This window comes from Sinohyriopsis cumingii, chromosome 6 (genome assembly GCF_028554795.1).
Source record: "Sinohyriopsis cumingii isolate HCF-2022 chromosome 6, ASM2855479v2, whole genome shotgun sequence".
Lineage (NCBI taxonomy): Eukaryota > Metazoa > Mollusca > Bivalvia > Unionida > Unionidae > Sinohyriopsis > Sinohyriopsis cumingii.
In genome coordinates this window covers 131618953-131637823 of record NC_142966.1, presented here as the reverse complement: position 1 = coordinate 131637823, position 18871 = coordinate 131618953, and the positions used below count along the sequence as shown (strand labels likewise).

General features: G+C 34.3%; 1 long non-coding RNA gene across 1 annotated transcript; it reads right to left on the bottom strand.

The window, feature by feature from the left end:
• Positions 1–6471: 6471 nt before the first annotated feature.
• On the bottom strand, positions 6472–16236 carry LOC149797985 (uncharacterized). Its single transcript, XR_016421936.1, has 4 exons — positions 15626–16236; positions 12974–13067; positions 9067–9216; positions 6472–6714 (listed from the first exon to the last, which is right to left on the bottom strand). It is a non-coding gene; the product is annotated as an uncharacterized LOC149797985 (long non-coding RNA).
• Between the last annotated feature and the right edge of the window lie 2635 nt (positions 16237–18871).

The window sequence follows — 18871 nt, the reverse complement described above, 5'->3', positions numbered from 1 at the left end:
AACCTATGCCAATTTCGGATATTCTTTACAATAACTGCAATCTTAGTAAATAAATTAAAGCCAACATTTTAACCATCCACTTCACATGAAATTATATTTATTGAAACTTTTTGTTTCCTTTGTAACTCTTTTGCCACTTTCAACCACATGCTGATAGTTACTTGCACTGTAATACCTCTACCAGTTAAGTTGTTCCGAGCACTTAAACATTAAGTTAAAGGCTGAATGGCTAAAAAAATTTATACTGTGCAAGGTGTATGTTCATATGTGAGCCATTAAACAAATTTGTGGGAGTCATCACACACCACTTAAGTGAGCGAATTCATGTAAAGTTTGTTCAAATGACACAATCACATTCCCTGGTAGGTTATCTGATGATCTGCTTATGACTATGTGATAGTTCTTAACACCTGCTTTCAAACAATAAATTTTAACAGAAATACTGTATTTTATATTTTGATAAATGCCCAGTGATAGTTATAGATCTTTTCTTAGCAAGCTTTCGTGATACTTTTGCTCATTATCCTGCCAAAGTGTCCTCAGTTTAAAAACTACCGCAATAACGTTCTTCCACCACCCCCACCCCCATGAGATACTTAATTTAGAGATCTGTCCAGTGTTGTAAAGATATATGAGAACTTTTTAGTCTAAGCAAAATATCTGCAGTATAAAAAAGCAAGTTAATATTCTTTACTAATGGAAAATACCTTGTTACAAATTCTGAAAACTACACGTCGCTCTATAACGGTAAAGGACACTGATGCGGATAAGATGATAGCATTCCGAATATGACAGCACGTGATTAAAATCTCGTTTATGAGTTTAAATCTCGTTCGGTTCGTTAGTTAAATTGGAGCTCAAGATTATCAGCGGCGTTACTATCGTAGGAGCTGGAAATAATTATGGAAAGCCGCAGGTACCCGGCGGTGATCACAATTTTTCCCTATATTATTATATAGGCAACAATTAGCGGCTCCGATAACAATTAGCGGCTCCTAAAATGACGGTGATTACAATCTTTCCCTATATTTTTATATGAACTACAATTAGCGGCTCCTACAACAATTAGCGGCTCCTTCTACAATTAGCGGCTCCTTAAACACTTTTAATCTACGGCTCCGTTAATAAAAATCGCCAATTTACGGCTCCAGAAACACATGAAGCTCAGTCTACAAACTACAATCACCGGCTCCTTCGACAGTAACGCCGCTGTAATTTTGATCTCCGTCTTTAGTACCGAACGAGATTCGAACGAGATTTCAACTCAAAAACGAGATCTACTTAGCTATTATTTCCAGCTCCTACGATAGTAACGCCGCTGATAATCTTGAGCTCCAATTTAACTAACGAACCGAACGAGATTTAAACTCATAAACGAGATTTTAATCACGTGCTGTCATATTCGGAATACTATCATCTTATCCGCATCAGTGTCCTTTACCGTTATCGAGCGAAGTGTAGTTTTCAGAATTTGTAACAAGGTATTTTCCATTAGTAAAGAATATTAACTTGCTTTTTTATACTGCAGATATTTTGCTTAGACTAAAAAGTTCTCATATATCTTTACAACACTGGACAGATCTCTAAATTAAGTATCTCATGGGTGGGTGGGGGTGGAAGAACGTTATTGCGGTATTTTTTAAACTGAGGACACTTTGGCAGGATAATGAGCAAAAGTATCATGAAAGCTTGCTAAAAAACGATCTATAACTATCATTGGACATTTAATCAAAATATAAAATACAGTATTTCTGTTAAAATTTATTGTTTGAAAGCAGGTGTTAAGAACTATCACAGTCATAAGCAGATCATCAGATAACCTACCTGGGAATGTGATTGTGTCATTTGAACAAACTTTACATGAATTCGCTCACTTAAGTGGTGTGTGATGACTCCCACAAATTTGTTTAATGGCTCACATATGAACATGCACCTTGCACAGTATAAATTTTTTTAGCCATTCAGCCTTTAACTTAATGTTTAAGTGCTCGGAACAACTTAACTGGTAGAGGTATTACAGTGCAAGTAACTATCAGCATGTGGTTGAAAGTGGCAACAGAGTTACAAAGGAAACAAAAAGTTTCAATAAATATAATTTCATGTGAAGTGGATGGTTAAAATGTTGGCTTTAATTTATTTACTAAGATTGCAGTTATTGTAAAGAATATCCGAAATTGGCATAGGTTAGAAATTAAACCAGTGTATTTTTAGTTAGAAGATGCACTTTGTGCATGAGAGGGCAGATCTGATGTAATATGTTAGGAAAGACCTAAAGATTTTTTTCAATCATATGGAATTAACAGCAAAAATGAGGGCATGCAGGAAGTCCATCTCCAGTAGCAAAACATATACACATTAAGCAGCGAAATGTGTAGCATCAACCAATATTTGTGAAAAATGTAAATCCTTTTAGGAAATAAAGTTGTATATTATTTTCTTCCTTATATCTATGGAATAAAATGCATACATTTTATCAAATCTTTGGAAGAGATTACATTATTGGGACTTGTAAAAAGTAAGGTGAGACAAGTGAATTTTATGAAACTATTTGTCTTGGACGAGTATGTGAAAACAATATTTGATCAGCCCTGATACCCCATTTATTTTCATAGTTAACAGTGTTTTTGCAAATTTGTTAACAAAATGTAAGGGTGGACTTTTCAGTTCTTAAATTTAGTTCTTCATAAATTTCAAAATCATTGCAGTTAAAGTATTACTCCATCTTCCAACTTAAGCTAGGTAATTTCCAGTTCATTTGGTTTCTTTCTTGAGAAAGTTACATGGTGTCTGGTCTTCGGGATATTTGAACGCCACACTTAAGCAAAAATCTCCTTTAGTTCAGTGTTGACAATTAGTAATAATAATCTTAATAAGACTTAAAATGGCATACAGTGTAGTTTAACAGTAACTGATGAAACCGGTGTTTCGATACTTCTGTGGCTTCCCATTGGATGTGCGAGGTTATGTGAATAATATTCACTTTGGGTAATTCGACGCAAAATCAATAGTGTATGCTGTCACGTGGGGTCTATTGCGAAGTACTGTCACAACAAATGTTATATACAAGGAGAAAATTAAGCACTGTTTCATTCCGAAGTCTGGAGTTATTCACATTATTGTGTTCATTCACATTATTGCATTCCAGTTTTAAGTCTATAGACGTATTTTGTGTTGTGCAAGTTTAGATATTTTTAGACAGGAAAAACATTTGTTTGGACTGTTCAGTGTAAATAGAAAGCGCTCATTATTTGGACTTAAATATTAGTCTGGAACTGTTATTGAAGGAATTCAGGACAACGCCATCTTGACAACTACAAAGTTCTTGGAGGACCAGTACATTTCCGGTATTGAAATTTATGAGGAACATTTCTATCATTTAGGACTTTCACAGACCAGTATAAGGACTAGCTTGGATTCAATTCATAATACTTTATGTTCCTTTCATATTTTTTATTTATAACTTTGATGATTAAACTGTTAAGTTTTATAAAATTTGTTGTTTTTGCTTCTTTTCTGTTAATTAAGTTTGCAATCATTGAGACGTAACAGAAACTTGGGGCCTAACTGGGGATATGAATTTCACAGAAATTGAAATTGTTTTGAAATTTAAGTTATCTTAGTCCCTAATATTTCTGACTTTACATAGTGAAACCAACAAGCTTTTACGATATAAACTAAAGTGGAGAATTGTACTTTAAATCCTAGCCAGGAACAATCAGTCTTTGAAAGAGGACGAATTGCTCCAACGTTCCAGACAATATCTTTCCTGTGCAAAGCCATATTTGTTAAAACATGAAATAAAAAATATTTTGGTTTAAATTTGGTAGAGAAGAATATTTTGGACAAAAGTGCTTTGACTCTAGCTCAAACCTGCAAGTTATGAAATTGAAATTAAAATTCAAGAACAAAATAAAGTTAAGAAAGCTTGAAAAAGAGGAAAGAGATAAACAAATGCAAATTCAAAAAGAAGAGAAAGAAATGGAGAAGAAATGACAAATGCAAAAGGAAGAAAAAGAAATAAAAATACAAATGCAGGAAAAAGAAAGGGAGATGCAAATGCAGGAAAAAGAGAGAGACAGATACAAAAATATGAGTTACAAATGAAACTGCAATTACAGAAAGATGTGATGTGATTTGGATTTTTAACATAGTTTTAACAATTTTTCAGTCATATCGCTACGATGTCTGCTATGTGGCAGTTTATAGTGATGTCTAGCACTGGGGCATCATGCCGCAGACATGTAGCATGATGTCCCACCCAGTCACATTATCCTGACACCAGGCCGACCAGTCCTAACACTAACCTCTTAATGCTGAGTGTCAAGCGAGGCAGCTATTAGTACCATTTTTGTAAGTCTTAGGTATGACTCGGCCAGGGATCGAACCCACGACCTCCCGCATCCCAGGCGGATGCTCTAACCACTAGACCACCAGAGCAGTATTACAGAAAGAAGAGCAGTACCTAAACCTGTAGTGATACTCACATTACAAGGGACAACAATCTCACATTTCTCCTGCGACCGATAAGGATTTGAAACCAATCCTTTGAGCCACATGTTCAGTGTCATAGTTTAACACCAAAATTACCATCAGAGATTCAACATTTTGACTACAAATTTAACTTGAACCCCACCAGTGGTCCTGGAAAACTTGAAACAATGTCACATCAAGTCATACCTGTATGAAATCAATAGGAAGGTGATTCATTTTCTCAGAAATGGAGAGTATTATAATCATTATGTCTTAATCCGTGACAGACTAGACAAGACTACAGCACAGATAGAACCTGACCCGGTACTCACTATCTGCATTTGCATTACTAGTTATATGATTCCACAAATCTCACAATACAACAGAAATCCAATAGTCGGATGACATCAACAAGCTTCTATCTAATGTAAAAAAATTAAAATATATTAAATGAAAGTCAGAAAGCTTCTGTAAGAACCAGAAAGAATATGTTTATGTTGAGAAAACAACCAGAAACCTGTCGCTGTCACTGCAATCTGGACAGTTCATCAAGCAAAGAGCACATGTCAACAAGGTAGTCACATGATACAACAAAACAGTTATTTTTTTAATAAATATATACAGAATTCTGTGTTCTTTCATTGTAGTTTCTTTATTACGAACAGTTTACAACTTTATTTTTCATTTCATATTTTTTTTTGTTTCTACATCTGAAATGGGTTATTACTGACATCATGTAACAACTGGACCTATGATGTCATGAATATGTTGGTTGTGATATTTGTGTACCCATGCGACTAGCAATGCAAATGGTGAGTATCAGGTCAGATTTCATCAACGCCATAGTTTCATCTTATCTTTCAGCAGAGTAAAGACATAATTATTCTAATACTTGCATTTTCTGAGAAAATAAATAATTTTCATATCGGTTTCGTGTAGGTATGACTCGGGGTAACAGCATTAAGTTTGCTAGGCCATCTGGTATGCGGCTACGCTTTGCTGACAACATGTTGGTGTCTTGTGATGCTAGACTGGTTTTCAAACCTTTCATGTCAGAAAAAATATCAATATCAAGCTGACTGTGAAACAACCAGTCTTCTAATCTAATCCAGTGAGTGTTAAGATTGACTCAACAACTATAATTATGGTAACCACCCTAATGATCCATACTGCAACCTCCGAATATTCTGGGCAGAACTCAATAAATATAATTCACAATCAGTTACAACTCAATTACGTAATTGTTTCTGTCATCAAGTAGTTGCAAACTTTCCTGACTTTCATCAACATTTGCAAGCTTCAAGGAATTTTCATGTTCAGAAAAGAAATTATCATTTCTTCCAACTTTTTCCAAATTTCCTAGTAGCATGGGAGCCCTGTATACTTCTTCAATTGTATATGTATCGGTAATGAAGTCATTATTAATATTCCTTCATATTTAAGAGCTTGATGCAATGACAAGATCAAGTGTTACTTGAAAGTCTTATTATATATGATCTTGTGACAAAAAGTGTTAATTTGTTTTGATGAAAGAAAAATTGGCTGATGTAGATTCTACTTGCACTTGTGTCAATAGCTGATGAACTTGTATTCCCCGTTAAGTCAGCCTTTATTATTAAACGACAATTACAATGGCTTAGACTAATGAATGCCTTTAGATGTGACATTACAAGTCTTTAATCATGCTTGATTATCTTGGTTTTTCTGTATGACAAATTACATTTTATTATATGGCAATCACGTAGGGAGGACTGTGTGCGAGAATAAAAACTTTTTCTTGCATCTCACTCTCTCAGCTCCTCTCTCCGAATTGTATTTATTGTTACCTTAACATAATGTCATTATTCATAAGACCATAGTTATTATAATTGTACAATATTTGCTTTTAATTTCTTGGTATATGCTAGTGATGTGATTTGATAATTAGATTCATTCTTAAGCACATGATGTAAAAAGCAAACATTATATTTGTCATGGTAGTAAAGATAATAACTGTATGGATAATAATTATAATTCAATTTAATTTGTTCTGTTACATCTGATGATACAGTTTTGTAATCACTTCTGACAAAACAAAGTTTTTAGTAGTATAAAAGTCTTCGGCTGTATTTGGTATCTGATAAGTCTCTGTTGCTTCTTGTATAATTCTAACAAAATCTGGATCAAGTTCTGTATAATTATTTTGACACAGTTCCTTCAGGTCCTGAATTTCCTCTGTCATTGGTGCTTAACAGTTCTCTGCTCCTGAAAAAAATTTGTATTAAGATTAAATTGTATTGATGTAGTTAAACCAGCATTAACAGCCACATTCACCATGAATATATTCCATCCCTGACATAGAGCAGCATTTTTTTTAAATGCTTCTTATAACTGACTTGTTAAAATAAACCTGTCTTAAGAGACTATATTCTTTAAAGTCTTTGAAATAACAGCTTACAACAGGTTCAAATGCATTGTTTAGTTACAATATAAAAATAATAAATGTAGAAAAGCCGCTGTAAATTACCATGTATGGTGTAAGTAGATTCCCTTCATTTTTAATTCAACATTTTAGAGAAAAAAAACCTGTAATTTTAGTACACGAAATAATATTGACACCAGGAGGAGCATATGAACAAATTCTACAAGCCATTCAAACAAGTTATCAAGTCTCTTATTTCACAGAGAACACCAGCAGTTATCTTTGTCAGAAGAAAGTGTAGTTTCTCAAACCAACAAAAGTTAAAATGACCTGGATCATTTTATTCTTCCAACTGTTTGGGAGCTTGCCGACCAAGTGTGCAGGCTACATAAAACAGTACGAGCTTATGCAAAATGAAAACATTCAGACACAGCTTGGAATAGTGATACAGAGTACATGTATTTTGACGTCTATTAAAAATGATGACTCAGATGTGATCATAGAAGAAATGTTTTTAAGAAAATGTAAATTTAGAGAAACAAAGGGGTTTTTTTAAGAAAGAAAAAGGGATCTCTATTTTTGTGTTTATGTGGTTTGGCATATTTTCATTTCGTGCATGTGTCATACATGTAACAAATACTGCAGGTGTTTTAATCTGGCAATTTTAGGAAATTTGCCAAATTAACTTGAACAACTTGTATCATCCTGTTCACTGGAAAAAGAAAATACATGCATAGAATAATAACTATTGTATTACATCCAATCTATCCATACCAATGATATTTTAACTTCTAAGGATTCCAAAAAGTGTATTCTTTCATTACATGTTATGCTTGACAATGCTCACAAGACATTAGATATATAAATGGTTTTTCAAACGTCAGACCTGAAACAATAATACTGACCCAAATGTACATGTGATTGTGACGCAAATGTATATATGTGATGATGGCCCACATTTATATGTGATGGTAACCCAAATGTATATGTGATGGTGACCCAAATTTATATGTGATGGTGACCCAAATGTATATGTGATGATGACCCAAATGTGGTGTGACAGAGTTCCAAATGTACTTGTGATGATTACCCAAATGTGGTATGGCAATGACCCAGATGTCTGTGATGATGACCCGAATGGGTGTCTCCAAAGATATGGTTAGGACAAGACAAAAATGAAGCGGGAAGCAACTGCTATACTAATTAATCCAATTTCTGCCATCTTTTCATTTTTTGAAACTCATACAAGGTATTAAAGTATAACAAGGATTCACATTAATTGTACTTGCATTCATAACTTCATACATATAGAACACTTACAGAGCAAAGTCTCTTATTTTCAATCAGATGAGCATGCTGATCTGAAGTTAGAGGTATTATACCTCAAAGATCTTAAAGAGAAAAAAGTGAAACCAACAAGTAAAATTCAACAAATACTTTATTTTCACAGATAATGTGAAAATTTAAAAGTAGCTTACATTATGAAATATATCCCAAATAGCTCTCACATATCCAAAAGGAAAAAAGGTGTTCCAAATGAATTACAGTGGTGTTCCAAATTGATTCCAATCTTGAATGTGCTGTAGTTCCAACAGTCTTAAATGTGCCGATGTGATAATCTTATCCATCACAATGATATAATCTAGAATGTCCTTGAAGGAATTCACTCTAATCCTAAAACAGTCCAAAAGTATCTGTAGGCACTTTGTTATTTCAGTGAATAAATGAAGTATATAAATCATGTGAAATTACAACTGAACACAACTAAAAGACAGATTTCACTTGAGAGATGTCACAATAGGAATATGTTGTTAACTATGTTGATCACAACCTTTATATAAAATTGATCACAAACTTTATATAAAAACCTAAGACAATAAGAGATATAGGATGTGGGTCCTTTTCCCATCAAATTCGTAAACAAGGTAAGGTCTGTTTACTTTATAGTTTTACTTTTTAGCAAACTACCTGGCAAATGAGAACATTTTTTTCTAATGGACGAAACAATTTTCTGAACTCAAAGCCAGGTAAACATGTTTACAAATATCATCTCAGATGATAATCTACAATCATGGACAAAAGTTAGCTTTGCAATATCTTGCTTACATATGACCCTTACAATTGTGGACAAGAGTTAAACAATATATACAATATATAGATATACAAAAGGGCACTTGAAATGGTTTCTAACTGACCTGTATTACCCTTCTTTCAATTCAAAACCTGCCTGGTTTACATGTGATGCACCATATATGAAGGCATTTTCATTGCTAAGAATGCCATCTGCACTGCAGCAACTATGCCATTTCCAGTGCCTGGATTGCCTCTCACTTTTACTGGACACCCTGAAAAGTAGGTTAGTATAATATTATTAGCATCATATACAAAATTTAATAATTTATATCGGTTTTTGTGATGGAAGTTAAAGTTCTCTTTTGCCTTTAAATACTGTCTGTATTTTTACTAATGTACAGGAAATGTACAAGATTTGTTATTTTACTAAATTTTTACAAACTTTATTGGAATCCAACTTACCACATAAACTGGTCATGTAAACTTGTGACATAGTGGTAGTTGCACAAATTGTGTAGTGTACAACAGCATTGTTCTGTTATCAAAAAGACACTGAGAAAATTACTAGTTCACCATGAGAATACTGTAAGTAATATACTTTTTTCCCCTATAATCAGTATTTTCCTTCACCCTCATTTGCGCTTCAGAGACCCCCAAATTTTTAATTTGACCCTCAGTTTTGATACCAAAGTTTATTTTTTACTCAGTCTGACCCCCAGTTTTGACACCAAGGAGATTTTTGACTCTCAGTCTTGCACCCCTAGGGGATACACTGCCTATAATACCAAAACCAAATGCCAATACAGTATTTGCTTCAAGGACAATTAAGAAATAATAATTAAGATCGATGAGCAAAACATTCATATGATATGGTTCATAAACGTTCTAAATCTGCCCCTCTTAGCCGTTACTATAGCAGAGATAATGCAAGATTTGTACAAAATAGTAAGCTTTACATGTGTGACACCAGGCCTGCAAACAAATAGATGTATGACTGACCAATCAATCAATTATATCTAGCTTTGCTTACATCCATAGTCCAAGAAGAGATGACATAGCTCAGTTAATCCTGCATTTGAATATCTCATTTACTGTCTTCAAGTAATTCAATTTTTACAGTAACACTTTGTTTTGGCATATAATTTCCTTGTATGGGTGTATAAAACAGTCATTAAAAAAGTATACCCACCTTTAAAATCGTGAGTGTGAACAGGAAGACATAATAAACACTGCAATAAATTTATTCAGTTTACAATTCCAAGTCAAATACATACCTGTCAAGATTTCATTTTAAAAACTGACAATACTGAGATGCCAATTATTCAACATTTTAACTGCAATTACAATAATATATATAAACATGTAATTACTTTATAATTTGCATTATGTGAGTTGATATTGTCTTCATTTACCATGGGATTTAGCAACTGTATTGACAAAGTACAAGGCAACTATATCTGGTCATCTATTAGTTATTCCAGCATGTAGCCATATTATCTTCTGCAAAAAACTGAAAATAAGATTACTTAAAAATACATTGTATCACACAAGGCGGGGTAATTTATCCATTGTCAAGATAAACTGTATGTACATAACAGAAATGAAATATAATAAAAAGCTGAAGAATGAATAGGAAACATCTGTTACTAAAATAATGTCTTATAAAATAACTATTTTTACATTTTAGTCCAACTGTAAATAAAATTTATTTAAATCAAGATGTTTTCCCAATGGATGTTATTAGATTTTAGGTCCTTGTGTACGTGTATGTGTGGTATATGCATGTGTATGTTCACTGTGTCATGCAACTTACAAACAGTTCAAGATAAAAACACAGTTCAATATGCTAACTATAGGACATGATTTATGAGTGGTCTAAAATGTAGCTTTGGTTTTAAAATTTTAAACCATCATAGGTCTTAAAGGTTTTACCTAGAACTTAATATAATTTTAAGTTTTAAATGTTTGCTATTGCTAATTTGTTTATATGACCATTGGGTTACCTGGGTCACAACTTTAGAAACCTTTGAGACTGCCAGATCATAACCACTTATGTATTTTCTCTGCTACGTTTGTTTTGGTGCTTTAAGGTATAATAACGAAGGTCAGTTACTTAGTGCTGTGGCAACTGGAGTCAAGTGTCTTGCCAAGAACAGACTGGTCCTATGGTAAGATACAAAACCCACCCCCTTATGGACCTGAGTCTGGCACACTAACCACTGAATGTGGCTTTATGTATGTACATATGTATGTATGTATGTATGCATACATACCTATCAATACATCCATGTATGCCAAAACCATAAGATGTCAATTTATCATACCCATCTGAAAAAAGGAAATATAACATCAGGAAAATATTGAAATAAAGAAACATGTATATTTCAAGACTTAAAAGTATGCAGCATAGCAACATTGTCCCTATCTTTTTCCCACTTTTGAAAAACACCATATATTCATACCCATGACCCTAGACTGGACTTACAAAGAAGGGGGGAAAATGAAATTCTGATAGAGCTGTATACATCATATAAACTCCAATCATATCCCAAGCTTTGACATTTCTGTTTTCAACATTATGTACTAGGTGTATGACAATATATAACTCTGTAAATTTGATATATAATTACATACAGGTAAAACCCTTTATAATGCGTTGCTCACGGGTCCAAAGAATAACATCACAATATAAGCTGGATCGAGTTAACAAATTTTTTGAAAAACTTCCCTACAGAAAATGTGCATTGAAAGTTCAATGTCATCAATTTTAACTAAGCTCTTGATCATATAAATCTGCTAGGGATAAGAATAATTGGTTTTTCCAATAGCATGTATTTAGGTGTTAAAAAGAGAGGTCACCTTATACTAAAAAAATGGGAGCCATGCTGCGATTGTGTTATAAGCAGAATCACGTTATAATGAAGCAAACAGTCAGATATATTCAGCAAAAGATACATTCCATGCCTGAAAGGTTACATAGTTACAATTCCTTTCTTTGTCTCACAAAATGCTAATTTTTCTTGCTGTAAGTATAACATCTATAATCACATTATCACATGGCATGGTGGGAAAACCTGTTTTATAAAGGAATATTTTTACCAAGAATATATAGGAAGGAAATAATTTTACCAATAATTTTCTTTAGAACTGTACAAATGCCACATCAACTATGATGTGACAGGAAGAAATGTTACATATCATACAATGCTGTGCCATTCAACTGCAAGCCATCTCTCACAGAATGCATGTAATAACATTTTTTTTATATGGCAATCATTTTTTTTACTAACCAATATGCCTTTTATAGTTTGGACCCTGCAAGAGATAAGTACACTGACCATAAAAAGCCATTTCAAAATTAAAATGTACCAGACACATACAAAATACAGTCCTTGATAAAAATGTGAAAACATCTGAAACCACGCTTTAGAAGTGGAAATGTCTGAATAAGACTGAAACATTTTAAAAGCTTATACTAACATCAAATTTTCTGATTAATTACCTATACAATGGTTTGGGGTGTACTGAGAAGAAATGCCATAAATTAAACAAGCTATATAAATAGCACTGTCTGTTGAAAAATACCAATTGACAAACTGTCAAAAGTAGGTAAAATATCCATGTGCTACATTTCATGACTAAGTCACACACTCCCTGAAAATTCAAAATATAATTGTGACACACAAAAATGGGACAAATGCTAAATGAGACTAATGTAAACCATGTATGAAAAGCCTTATTTTTTAAAACAAATAACCGACAATCACTCTGCTTTATTATGATACTCTTTTATTGACCTATATTACAGATAGATTTCCCAACCAAACTGATGTAACATCATAATTGGAGGACTTTTTCACATGTAATCTAACGCTAACAGTAATCAAATATACCCTATTATCAAGTGACCCATCTAAAGAGATTTCAGTTTTAAGAAACAAATTTATTGCAATATTTCATGTTTGCATGGGATGCAATTTATGTGAATACTTGTTAAAAAGATTTGCAATACTGTCCACTGTAACTCACTTTACCGATATATTGTTTTTGATGCAGCCTTCTTCTCTTTCTCCATTCTACATCATTCTTATCTAGTTCTTGTACAATTCCATCAGCAAATTCTCTGCAAATCAAATAGTAATGTGCAGTTTATATTATCAATGTGGTCTTTATTCATTGATAAAATAAAGTGTAACAGAAAATAAAAAAAGGCAAACAAAATAGAATCATTTTGCTAACAATGAAAATCAATACAAAAGATAAAACAAAACATAGGATGCCTCATATAGTGCAATCATTCAGCATGAATAATTGCTATAGCAAGCATAAATTCTTACGTGTTTAAAATTGTCCTAAAATAATGTACAGCAACTTGGTTATGTCACCAAGGAACATCCTGCCAACTTCTTTTAGGACTTCACAAACAATTTTCTAGGTTGATAGTTGGGAATAAAACATTAATGAATACTAAAGTTGGGAATTCTTCCTGATACAAAAAGATTGGAAACTAACAGTATATAGTATTTACATTGCAATTATGGCTGTATTTGGGCACAGAAGACCACCCCACCCCACCCACCCCACAAAATTGCTGCACCTTGCACAATATAAACCCAGTGTATTTCCTAGTGGTAATAATGAAAAATCCAATGGAAATTGTATCCTAATATTTTGCATTCTGCAATGAATGCAGTAATGGCCTTATCAAACGTGGGGCCCAATTTGAATCAATTTGGCAGGGCCCCTGCTTTTAAATGAAGGGCCATCGATGTGCACAGCATTTGGAAATAAACTTTTGATGTCAGCCCTGAATGAATGTACACATTTTATTTTATCATGAAATAATGCACAACTTTCGTGCAAATAAAAATTATATCTTTAAGTCACCTGGCTAAATCCCTACACACAGGCCCATTTCATAACAGTGAAAAAAACATTACAACACAAAATACCATAACAATACTTTACAAAAACGTTTATTATTTCTGCAAAGCATTTATACTGTTTGTGATCAAGCCATTAAAAAAACTCCAACCTGACAAACTTAATGACTTTTACTGACTGAAATTTGTATTACTGCCCCGCTCCCCCCATATCAAAGCATATGCAATGAGGGACAAATACAAACACATACATGTGCCATTATGATACAAATACTGAGATTATTTGCGATAATGATAATATTATTATCATCACCACTACTGAAAAGATAATAGAAGCACCATAGTATTAATAATAATAATAATAATAATAATAATAATAATTTGTACTTGGTGTAAATTTCAATATCAACATGATGGTGGGTGTTTTGGTAAAAATGGGACAAAACAAAAAAAGAATGTAATTACAATTCACCCAGTATCTATAATTTACCATGATGTGATTTCTGGTTTGTATCATGCATGTATACATAAAACATGCTGCAGACAGGAAGTTATATCAGCAGTTAAGACCAATGAAATGCCAAGGTACAAAATGCATGATACAAGAAAGTTTATTTAATGAACATAGCAAAGACAACATAAAAGTACTAACTCAGGGCCAGCTATTATACAGACATATACAGTCATTTGAACAAATTTCAATACCACATTCACACTGTGACTGATTAATCTGATATTCCTTTTTAAAGGAATGTCTATAGTAAAGGTTACTCACTCTTTCATTGAGGCACGACAAACACTTTTCAGAAAGTCATGAGTATCAGTTGAACATAGACAAAGTAAACCAGATTTGCAAGTGCTGCCTTGAATATTAAGGGGGAAATAACTGACCCATGTCCCCCATACTAAAGACAATTGTGGAAATATATTGAAATGAAAGAACACAATAACCCTATTATTTGTGCGAGTACATTACGACATAATGGAAATGTACAGAATTATTTAAAGCTTACAGAATATTATAAACTACATCATTCCTGTTGAGTAAAAACAAGCAAATAAGCACAAAGTGTTACAATAATATTAGGTGTTTAATGCAAAAGTTAAGCCATTCGTGATATTTCTTAAACTGAATAAGGGGCTGGTGTTGTGTGCTTTTACTTACATACAAATAATATAGAGCCTGAGGCAAAGAAAAACAGTGCCCAGGGGGGTGATGATATACCTATTGGCATATGCTAGTGTGTATGTTTTGGAGTTTTAACGTAGCTTTAAGAATTGTTCAGTTTATTGTGATGTCTAGCACTGGGGCATCATGCCACAAATATATCCCACCCAGTCACATAATCCTAACACTAACCTCTTAATGCTGAGCGTCTAGCGAGGCAGCTGTTACTACCCTTCTTACAAATCTCTGGTATGAATCGGCCGGGCTTCGAACCCGCGACCTCTCTCATCCGAGATGGACACTAACCCCTAGGCCACTGGAGCGGTCTTGCCCATTCTAGTTAACGACTAGTTAAATATAAAGAGACAAAAATCATCAATTATTACACCATTTGGTTAGAAAGCTGTTTACTCACGAGTTCATGTGAAGAATTTCAATTTAAATCCAACCTACGCGATAAGCTCCAACTCACTACACCCTTCCATGAGATACGTAATTTCGAGGTCTTTCATGTATTATACTACAGTACAGATCACAGGGGCTGTTGGTGTAATTATGATATTTATTTATAATATACCTGCCTAAAACGTTTATATTTATAATTATTCGTTTATTGGAAGAAAAAAATACCTTGCATCGAATGATATTGGATGACTGGCCTTCACTCTTCTAAAACATAAATCGATAATTCTCCATCTTCTAAGATACAACACACTTATGCGGATAAGATGATGGTATTCCGAATATGTCATCACGTGATTAAAATCTCGTTTATGAGTTTAAATCTCGTTCGGTTCGTTAGATAAATTGGAGCTCAAGATTATCAGCGGCGTTACTATCGTAGGAGCTGGAGATAATAGCTTAGTAGATCTCGTTTTTGAGTTGAAATCTCGTTCGAATCTCGTTCGGTAGTAAAGACGGAGATCAAAATTACAGCGGCGTTACTGTCGAAGGAGCCGGCGATTGTAGTTTGTAGACTGAGCTTCACGTGTTTCTGGAGCCGTAAATTGTGATTTTTATTAACGGAGCCGTAGATTAAAAGTGTTTTAGGAGCCGCTAATTGTAGAAGGAGCCGCTAATTGTTGTAGGAGCCGCTAATTGTAGTTTCTATTAAAATATAGGGAAAGATTGTAATCACCGTCATTTTAGGAGCCGCTAATTGTTATCGGAGCCGCTAATTGTTGCCCATATAATAATATAGGGAAAAATTCTGATCACCGCCGGGTACCTGCGGCTTTCCATAATAGCTTAGTAGATCTCGTTTTTGAGTTGAAATCTCGTTCGAATCTCGTTCGGTACTAAAGACGGAGATCAAAATTACAGCGGCGTTACTGTCGAAGGAGCAGGTGATTGTAGTTTGTAGACTGAGCTTCACGTGTTTCTGGAGCCGTAAATTGTGATTTTTATTAACGGAGCCGTAGATTAAAAGTGTTTTAGGAGCCGCTAATTGTTGTAGGAGCCGCTAATTGTTGTAGGAGCCGCTAATTGTAGTTTCTATTAAACTATAGGGAAAGATTGTAATCACCGTCATTTTAGGAGCCGCTAATTGTTATCGGAGCCGCTAATTGTTGCCCATATAATAATATAGGGAAAAATTCTGATCACCGCCGGGTACCTGCGACTTTCCATAATAGCTTAGTAGATCTCGTTTTTGAGTTGAAATCTCGTTCGAATCTCGTTCGGTACTAAAGACGGAGATCAAAATTACAGCGGCGTTACTGTCGAAGGAGCCGGTGATTGTAGTTTGTAGACTGAGCTTCACGTGTTTCTGGAGCCGTAAATTGTGATTTTTATTAACGGAGCCGTAGATTAAAAGTGTTTTAGGAGCCGCTAATTGTAGAAGGAGCCGCTAATTGTTGTAGGAGCCGCTAATTGTAGTTCATATAAAAATATAGGGAAAGATTGTAATCACCGTCATTTTAGGAGCCGCTAATTGTTGTCGGAGCCGCTAATTGTTGCCCATATAATAATATAGGGAAAAATTATGATCACCGCCGGGTACCTGCGGCTTTCCATACGATATTGATCGGTAGTGCCCGGAAATAATTAAACGTTAATTAGGTGACCTAGAATGCATACTTACATGCTAGATTGTGTACACAGAAGTTGACGACAAAGCGCAACCATGCTACCAGCCAGCGCAATATGTCGGCAATAGTAAGTACGATAGTGAATTGATGTTATCTTTCACTGTTAGTTTTGTTTTAAGAGGAAAGAGTACGTTATTTCAGATCCAAATTTGTAGTTAAATTTATATCGATTTTGTGCTAAGAGAATTACTTAAACTGCCATGCTATATTACGTACTGCAAAAATTGATTTCTTAGATGCAGGTGTCAAGTTTGATAACTTCAAAAGCCTTTCCGCTCTATACTTGTATTTGAATATTTGCAAAAGCAAAACATGACACCGCGAAAGTTGATGTTTTAACCAACATAAGGTTGCTATAAGAGATAAAAAGATACGTGACACTTATGACATCGACGCTACTTTAAAATTAATATTCGTTTGTTGTTTTGCTTATCTGAGATCGTACTTTACTTACACAAGGTATTCAACTAAAATCCGCCTGGGAGAAACAAAAGAGTTGAGGTGTTAAAACTTTGGACCGGAGAACGAAACCCAGGTCTGACATTTCCAGCAAAGTACAACTTTGGGTGTGTTAATTTATAACTCTCCATTATGAGTCAAAATATACCTTGACCGGAACGTCAAAATGTGCTCAATAATTTCAGGTTCCTTGAAAAACGCCACTTTTATTCGTACGTTTTCAATCTGTAACCCATCGAGAAACCTTATTCTTGCGCTGTCTTTCCTCTGCAATTTGCATATTCCTGGTTGTAAAGGCATTTTAGTTAAGCTGCATATTCATTCATAGCTTCTCACATGATCCTTGATTTCTGTGCCGAAACTGCACGCATGTATTCTTGATTTCCACTATTTGACACTGAGCTTAAAATTCTGTAATCACCATCAAACGATTGGATCGTGCAGGTTATGATTATTATCTATTATCGAAATACAATCTTGCCTGCGTCGATCTGCAATCTTAAAAGCATTTCATAAAATTTCGCATCATCATTCCATCTTTTTCATTCTGCAGTTTCCTCAAAACAATTATGGTGTACCTTACAAGACCCCTTCCGTGAAAAGGCTGGCAGATTTGCTCCATTAATCTTATGTGACTACACTCTTCTTGCCACAGTACTTTCTAAACTGTGACTTTAATTATCTGCATCATCGTCATCTTTTCTAAAGTATCTACTCTGACTCTTATACTGCTACCTTTCCTGACTTACTTATCGCTGACTGAACTTAAAATCTTCATTTTCAGTTTCCTTTACATTTATGCTATTCATGTCGGATCTGTTGTTTATTACTGCAGTGTTATTGACGGATTTAATCTATGCTGATAATCCGCCATTTGAATTTGAATACAACTTATGAAAAAAGGATTTCCACCAGCTTTTACGAGAAAAGATTCTTCATCAGTTAAGAAATGTCTCTGCCCATGGTGAGAGAGAGAGAGAGAGAGAGAGAGAGAGAGAAAGAGAGAAAGAGAGAAGAAATAGTTCTGGGCTCTCTTGAAAGAGGATGCGACTCATAACGGTGTAAACACGGCTACATCTTGGGGAATTTGGCTAGCGGAGGTACTTCGGGATGCTGTAATGACACAAACCTCTTTGAGTTTCTGACGAAAGAACTGGTGCGTCCGCGGGTTGACGCTTTTTATATCAGTTTCTTAGGACGAAGCTAAATATGGTTATATGTCTAGTTTTTGTGGTTCGCCAGAATCTCATAGTGAGGCTTCGTAGTTTCTTACAGACTATTGTCTGGGTCTCTGTACGTCATTAGGTAGGCAATTCTACCACGTCGG